The following is a 7,199-nucleotide window of genomic DNA, read 5'->3' on the forward strand; positions in this document are numbered from 1 at the left end:
TGCGAGGGCTTTCAGCAATGAGAGGGAGCAGAAGACGGTGGACCAAATGGTCACCCAGATTAGGGATGATTTCCTCTTGTGGGAGAGAGCGAGAAGAGGAGTGAGGCTAGGTATAGTGAGAGAGTAGGCCTAGGCGGAGGTGGGCGGTGTGTGTGTGTCCGCAGCACCATGGTGCTGTGCTTGTAAATTGTTTTGCTTTCACCTTCTATAAAGATAAGGCACGTTTTGCGCGTGCTCTCGAAAAAAAAAAAGATGAGCACGTGCGGCTAGGTGTTATGTCGAAACTCCTAAATATAAGGCAAAATATGCTGATTTGAGTAGGAAAGATGGTCCTGTAAGGGGCGTGGGCGGAGACTGCAGCCTAGAGATCGACCTAGTCTTCCGGCCCACCCTACGCCGCAGGCAGACGCAAGGGCGGCAGCGAGCTACTGACATCGATGCCCTGGGTGCCCGCCGCCGCCCTCGTCGAGGATGGCGCGGGTCTCCTCTGCGTGGCAGAGGTACTCAAACATGGAAGGTAGCCTCCTTGATTTCCTGCTCGTACTCCTGCACCGCCTGCTTCAAGTACTCGATTACCTTCTTCTTAAAGTTGGTGTTAATGTTGAGGGAGCTAAAGGCGCCGTGCTTGCAGTGGATTCCGGTAGATCGGCGGAGGGAACCGGCCTTGGGTGGACAATTTGTGGGAGGCCGGTGGCCATTGCTGGGACCTAAGGAGGAGATGAGACAAGAGAGTTCCGTTTCCCCTAGGAGCCGACGCGAATAACAAACTGAGATTTTCACTGAATTTTAACGCGGAGGATAGTTAGATGAAGACTCCACATGAGGGATATTTGAGTAGGTAAGTTGCTATTTGAGTGCAGGGTTGGTATTGGTCACTTTTAGCAAATTTGTTAACGGTGACATTTGGCAGTTAAATAGTGTTAAGTGTGACATCAGGAGAGGTGTGACATTGCATCTTTCACATTAATAGTAAAGATTATTCAAAGTGGTGCAAAAACAAATACATGGTAACTAGCCACAGAAAGGCAGATATGCCTCTTATTATCTAAAACAACAGCTGTCATTACCCATTGCAAGAACGCACGAATCATAGGTGTAGACTAGGACAATGCCCGCGCGTTGCCGCGGAAGAGGAAAAAGAATTACTGATTTAGAAAAATGAAAATACTCATCAGCAACATATATCCTGATGTGGTGATATCGAGGTAAGTTGCTACGTGTTTATTTTTGTTCAAATTGAGGTTGTATCCTTCATCGGCCAGACCAACATCATTTCAATTAAACTACAAGAGAGGGACGATTTTAGGAAAGTGGATGAAATGTCAAGCATGATTAACATGACGAGCACAACTGAAGCACGGACGAAACTCCAAGGAAGTCGGTGAAACGACGATAGACATCGGAGCATGAGAAGACGGAGCTCCATGATATCGACGGACTTGCTGAGAGTATGTCTAACAGGCCCCGTATTTTTTCGCCCCTTAAAACGCGAGTAGAGGGCCCCGTATTCGTTTTTCACCGGCCAAAAACGCGTCTAATCTAGCGGAACCCGTAAACTCACCTCGTAAAATGGAATATTCCCGAAATATGCCGAATCGAAAAAACTCTCCTCATCTTCTTCCTCTAGCCAACTCCGGTCCGCCACCGTGCTCCCGCCTCGGCCATGGCCGCCTCTGCCCCGGCCGCCCTCTCCCTCGCTCGCTTCGGCCCGGCCGCGCCGCCTCGGCCGCCTCGCTCGCTTCGCTCTCGCTCCGCCTCGGCCGCCTCGCTTCGCCCTCGCTCCGCCCCGGCCGCTCCTCGCCTCGCCCTCGCTCCGCTCCGCTCCGGCCATGGCCGCTCGCCTCGGCCGCCGCTCGCCCGCCTTCCGGCCTCGGCCGCTCGCTCGCCCTCGCTTCCGACCAGCGCCGCCCTCGCCTTCGCCCGCCATGGCGCGCCGCCCGGACGCCTCGCCTCGCCTCGCTCCGGCCAGCCCCCGCCTCGCTCCCGGCCGTGCTCGCGCTGCCCCGGCGATAGCTCGCCCAGCCCCGCCCGGATGCGGTTCGCCGGAATTTAGCCGGATTCCGCGAGGCAAATCGCGAAACGGTTAGATTTTCTCGAAATTTCAGCCCGCCACGAGCGGGGGTTGGCCCCGTATTTGCTCTCCCACCCCGTACAAGTAAGGGGCAAAGACCCGCCCCGTAATCGAAAACAGCAAAAATCGAAGCGGGGGCCATTTTTACGGGGTCTGCTAGACGGCCGGGTAGAGCTCAAACCCATATTCTGCCAGTTATTATACGGGTTTGCCTCTTTTACGGGGTCTGTTAGACCTGCTCTGAGATGGCGCATTCATGTTGCGTTTGTGTACAAGCAAATTTTGTGTAAAATTAATGGTAACATCAACGTAGAACATAAGAAATACAGAGAAGTGAGCTGAATAAGTTCTTAATAAATTAAACTATAATAATATAATGGATGAAAAGGTAAATAGTTGTTTTCTTTTCGGAAATATCAAGCGATGTGGCAAACATTGCTCAAATCGACTCAGGTCCAGAAATCCAATCGGCAAGCCAGCAGCCGAAGGCGCTCCCCCCAAATCGCCCCCAAATCGCTGAATCATCTCGATCTCCCAGCTTTCTTCTCACTCGGCCACCAGATGCGCACCAGCGGACTCCATGGTCGATGCCCCCGGCCGCCTCTCCCCCGATGCAGTCAGTTCTCTCTCCTCTCCCATTCTCTCGTTCCACCCCCACCCACGCTCGCACCGGGATCTCCAGGCCCTTCTTCGTTTCCCCGAGATTTCCATGAATTCGTGTGATCCTTCTTTTCCGTTCTTCTGATCCTTTCTTTGCAGAAAGTCGTGTGTGTGATCCTTCCTTCTTTTTTTCCCCAAATTCTGTGGAACCTTCCTTCCGCTCCCTCCTGCGCCTGCCTTTTAATCCGCCTCTCGTGCCAATAGCGTGCAATTTCCGCGCTCCCATATTTAGGGCTGCTTGTTGTTCCATGCCAGCTTGTTATAATCCATAAAACATACGTATATAAACCGATGGAAGTTGATACATAGAAGCGAGGTGGGACTATTGATAGACAGGGAATTTCCGTGCGTGACCCGGCCCAGAACGTGAGAGAGAACCACAACAAAGCTCGGGCCGACCTTTTATTCCACCGCGCCGCAGCCCAACTTAGCGACGGACCAAAGGAACAAGAAAACAATTGCCTGGCTGAGGCAGCGAACCGGTAAGGGCAGCATTAGTATTATGTAAATTGGTGGGAGGGTAAATCCGTCCAAAAAAAAGTTGGACGAAAATTTTGGCAGAAACCTTAGCTCCTTTATTATATTATTAGGTATAGAATAATAAAATACAGACATTACACAAGAGCGACACCGACGCATCATAACTGTTTGATTACACCATGCAAGTCATCAGCATCAATAAGTATTAACACTGTAAGCACCTAGTACTTGCGCAGACTTGCATGTAGCAAAAGATCATGAGATTAACTTGGGGGCAAAGATCCAAAACTTCTAAACTCAAATGCTACAGCACACTTTCTTTCACTATTCACAGAAATGGCCGATCGCTGACAATGGTTGACCAAAACACTCTCACAGAGACCACAGCTCCATTATTGAATCGATAGAGCTGGCGCTTGTTGCCATGCTTGCAGGCTACAAAAGAGAGAGCCTCTCGCCCGTTCTCCCTGAAGTCTATACATAGTGTATCCCCTATATTAACAGCCGCTACAAATTTCTTCCCGTGCTTCCCAGGCGAAGCTATAAAGTCTTCAGCGTCACAACGTTCATTGATGAAGTTGTAGAAAGCTTTATGGCGGAGAGTATTACCACACATCTGCACATGGAAGCCGCCTGATGGCACCTCCATGAAATCCAGGTCTATAGTTGCCTCAACACCTTTACGGACAACACATGACTCAAATATAATCTTACCATTAGTGTCATCAACATGGTTAATAGTCCATGGCTCAAACTGCCCACGGGCTTTCACAGATCCATCAATAACTGGCAAATCTTCCTCAACCTTCTTGCCCTTGATCTTTATATCAATTTCAATCAAGCAACCCATTGCAGATATGCCTCGTGCAGGGTAGCACAGACGTAAATAACCACCATCCTAAAATGTAGTAAAAAATAACATTAATCGCAGAAATGATTTATATATAGAACATTATACATCAGTTTGCACGTGACAGCTTTTGCAAATACAGGATTACTGAAAGATCTAGACACAAATTTAGTAATCATAATCAGTGCAAATTGACACAGTTCATTAATTGAGTGTTGAGAAAGAGTAAGTGATTACCAGGTCGATAGCTTGAGCGTTCTCTCTAGAACAGTGAAAAATAGTGTTCCGAGCAAAATCTAATGAATCCCTTACAGCAATCAAGCCATAGATATCAATATATGAGTGCTTAGTGCTATCACACATAACCTTCAAGTCATGCCTGTAGAACTTGACTGAAATACCGAAGAAATGTAGCATAGGACGAGGATGATGTGCGCATCTGTTCCCTAGGAGTTCGCAGGAAGTATACCGCATCGGCCCTAGTAGAGCTGGGGAAAAAAGCAAGTGAGCCTTACATATATATATAATCTGTAAATTCGCAGAATAAGAAAAATACTAAAAGAAGATTGAATTGTGTAACTTACATTCTGAGAGGTTACGGATCCGATGTTCTCGGATCCACAAAAGTAGATCTGAATCCCGAACATCCCTGGACAATGGTAAGTTGGAATCGAGACTGATGCCAGGGTGCATATCCGGCAGAGATTCCTGCAGGGCCTTGCGTCGGATACGGCGATCCTTGCGAGCCTGACGGAGCTGATGGATGCGACTCTCTTCTTCGTCGTCAATAATCAAACGGCGTCTCTCCTCGCTAAGGGAGGCCCACGCCTCGTCGGTGAATAGGCTGTCGAGCTCAGGTGGTCGTGGAAGGCCAGGGACAGGGCTAACTTCTCCTACCTCCATCGACGGCGGTGGCGGCACCGGCGATATCGTTCGAGATTGCAGGTTAGAGTTACGATAAAGAGAGCGCTCACCTATACGGCCGAGACCCGTGGCCATGGTAGGCGATATAAACCGACCTGGTCACCAGTACGAGGCCAATACAGCTCAACCCTGACGTCTCTCTCTTCTCGCTCCCACCGCACGATCCACTCGACCTCTTCGCTCGATTCGCCTTTTTCCCATGCCGCTGCCGGAACCTACTGTCGCTCCGGCGGCTGCCGGCCGCGGTGCTTGCCTCTCTCTACCCTCACGAACCCTCACAGTCGATTCGTTTTTCTCTCTCTTGTAGCCTCTCGCGGACGGCTTCCACTTTGCTGCTATACCGCCGCCGCTACTGCAGTTTGGCCCACACACGTGCATCTGCCATCTGTTTTTTTTAACAGTACCGGGTCTGGGAGTTTATAAACGTCCATGTGGCAGGTACAAATTTACAAAGAGGCCCCTTACAACACTTGCCCTAATGAACCTATTATTTAAAGGTAAGACCTCTCTTTTTTTCTTCAGAAAACACCCGGTAAGAAGAATGGAAAACGCAATCAAGGACATCGGGCTCTCCACCACCAGAACCACGGCGACCTCAAGGCTTTGCAGCCGAGATCAGAGAGCAGTTTGCTCGCGAGCTCTTCTCCGGCGATTGGATCCAACCGCCAGCTACACCAAGGACACCGGGGATGCACCACTTGGTTTCCTGGGCGTGGCGAGCTCCGGCGACGGATCCAAAGGCCTCCGTTGTGGAGGTTGAGATCAGGCCGCTAGTACGGCCGAAGATCGCGGCGATGACGACGTTCACCGCGTGTTGTGCGCAAGGACTCCCATGGCACCTCCTCTGCATGGTCGCCAGACTAACCGCCGCATGCTCCCATCCCTCGCCACCGGGGCCGGCCGAGAGGAGCATCGAAGTTGGTTGAGCTCCATTGAAGAAGAGGCATATACGCTTATTTAAGGGAGGCCTCACAGCTACGGAGAGCTTCACCATCTCCCACCTTAGGAGCACAGTGAAGGACCTCATCTGTGATTGCCTGGCACCGCGTCGAAATGCCAGGGAAGCAGATGACCCCCGGCTGTCTCTAGATTCCATCGAGCTAGCAGCTGGTTTCCTCTTCCCCTCGCCTCCATGACCGACCAGAGGAGGAATCCAGTGCAGCAGGACACAAAGAATCATGAAGTAGCAGGAGAGGATCTTATTTGTGGAGATCCCTGGGGTGCGGAGCTCGCTGTCTCTGACCGCCGAAGCTCGACGAGGAAGAACCACCAGCCGAGGATGCACCAGATCTGATCCCAGAGATCTCGTGCCCTACTCCATACTACCAACAGATCGCCGAAACACCTAAAACTAAACCTACCTACTACTCCGGTGCCTCCCCTTTGCCATCTCCGGCAGGTAGCGCCGCCGGAGAGGGCTCGGGTTCGGCCTGGTCTCACATGGCTGACTCTCAAATAGGAGGGGAGGGGGGAGAGGTGGGAGAGAGGAGTCGTACGACCACCCACCTCCTGCGAATGGATGGATTCTGCCATCTGTTTTGGCCAGCTCTAAAAGTTGAACTAATGGCCTAAATTCCTCTTGTTTCTGCCCATCCCACAAACGTACACCTGGTTTGGTCCATAGCTGTAAAAGTTCATCAACTAATTGCCTTAGAGCATCTTCAGCCGCGTCCCCCAAAGCGGTCCCCAAAAGGATTTGGGGCGCGCTGGACAAAAAATTGTTCCCAGCCGCGTGCCCCAAAGGCCTTTTTCGTCCGGCACGGCCCAATACGGTGTCCAGCACCCCGAGTCTGTCCCCGCAACACATGGGACTCTCCGGGCATGCCGGACACAACGAAATACGAGGCCAGGGGACGCGGGGCCAATGCGTTAGCCAGCGGGCGCTCAACCGCCGCCTACCTAGCGACGGTGCAACCTACCTAGCGACAGTGCAGTTGTCGGGAAGGGGAACCGTCGCATTGGCAACCGTGTCGATCGACGCACGAACCGCCGGAATGGAGCACAGACTCCACGGAAGAGCAACCACCGCTCTCTTCTATATTTGCACTGCCATTCATCCGCGCTCAGTAAGACCCCTACATATGCGGTTTCCGATCTACAACCGGTCGGCGCCATTCATCGAAAGCTCTCCTCTCTCACATTGAGAGACCTCTCTCAGTAGCCATCATACATCGACAACGAGGGTAAGCCGTCGGGATGGCGCCATTGGTGAGA

Source organism: Lolium rigidum, chromosome 7 (assembly GCF_022539505.1).
Source record: "Lolium rigidum isolate FL_2022 chromosome 7, APGP_CSIRO_Lrig_0.1, whole genome shotgun sequence".
Classification (NCBI taxonomy): domain Eukaryota; kingdom Viridiplantae; phylum Streptophyta; class Magnoliopsida; order Poales; family Poaceae; genus Lolium; species Lolium rigidum.